This window comes from Echinops telfairi, unplaced genomic scaffold (assembly GCF_000313985.2).
Source record: "Echinops telfairi isolate 266 unplaced genomic scaffold, ASM31398v2 ScPeMD7_7458;HRSCAF=8496, whole genome shotgun sequence".
NCBI classification, from domain to species: Eukaryota; Metazoa; Chordata; class Mammalia; order Afrosoricida; family Tenrecidae; genus Echinops; species Echinops telfairi.
This window is the reverse complement of record NW_022111358.1, coordinates 45,073,253-45,074,558: the sequence shown is the minus strand read 5'-3', so window position 1 is coordinate 45,074,558 and position 1,306 is coordinate 45,073,253.

Genomic DNA, 1,306 nt, shown 5'->3' with positions numbered 1-1,306 from the left:
GTATGGCAGGGGCCAGACCAAATCCAGGGCTACATATGGTAGCCAACTAAAAAGGATGTGGGGTGGGGTGGGGGGAAAGATAAAAATGTGTAGCAGGGGAACAGGGCATTAACCCACCCAAGGGGAGGGTATTATTTATATCTGCACAGGGAAAGAGGGACCAGACTTCAACCCAGTGTTCTGGGATATGAATGCAGCATGCCTGCATGTAGCGGGGAGCCAGTGGAGAGGTCTGAGGGCCCGGCCTCAATTCTACGTGGACAGCTGCCCCTCCCCACAGAAGAATTCACTTCAGAGGACAGCACCGGAAATGCAACTCGGGGAGAGGGACGTGTCTGATCAGAGCACACGGGAGCAAATGAGGGGGGAGGAAGAGAGAGTGGAGCACATCCTGGGCCACCAAGCCTTGAGGACAATATCCCCACTCAGAGCAGCCAATCCACAGAGTGGACTCCTACTGTGAGACACGATGTTCCTCACTGACAAATGGCCCCTTGGGGGACAACACTGGAGACACAGTGTCGGAATTGGCCCCGACTGACCCCACCACACCGAGGCAAAACACTAAGTGTGTGCTCCGGAGCAGCGGGGGGAGCAGAGTAGGGAGGTCCCAAGGGAGTGCCAAGGATAGACTTTGGGGCCAGGGCACGACACTTCATCTGACTTGATCGGAGGACACTTCTAGAGGTCAACACACAGACATTGAACTATTTACAGGATTTTCTTTGAAACATTTTTTAAAAAATTAATTAATTGTCGTTGGTTTTTTTTGTTGTTGTCATTGTTTTGTTTTCTTTTGTTGCTTTCCCTTGTTTTTTTGTGCATATTATTATCTCTGCAAGTTTATCTAGCTAAGATGAGCTGGATGGACAGTCTGGAAGAGAAAACAACGGGACCGTGGGTTCTGGGGGACATGGGAGAGGGGGAGGTAGAGGAAAAGGAGGTGGTGTTGACCAATCCAGGGACAAGGGAACAATAAGTAATCCAAAATCAGTGGCAAGGAGGGTGTAATAGGCCTGGTAGGGATTGATCAAGGGCAATGTAACCAAGAGGAATTACCAAAACCCGAATGAAGGCCGAACATGATAGTGAGACAAGAGGAAAGTAAAAGGAAATAGAGGAAAGAACTAGGAGGCAAAGGACATTTATAGAGATCTAAATAGAGGCATGTACATATGGAAATATATTTATATATGATGATGGGGAAATAGGTGCATATATTTATAGGTTTAGTATAAAGGTAGCAGATGGACATTGGGCCTCCACTCAAGTACAAGGTGTCGAAGGGATCAGGTATCAGGCATCA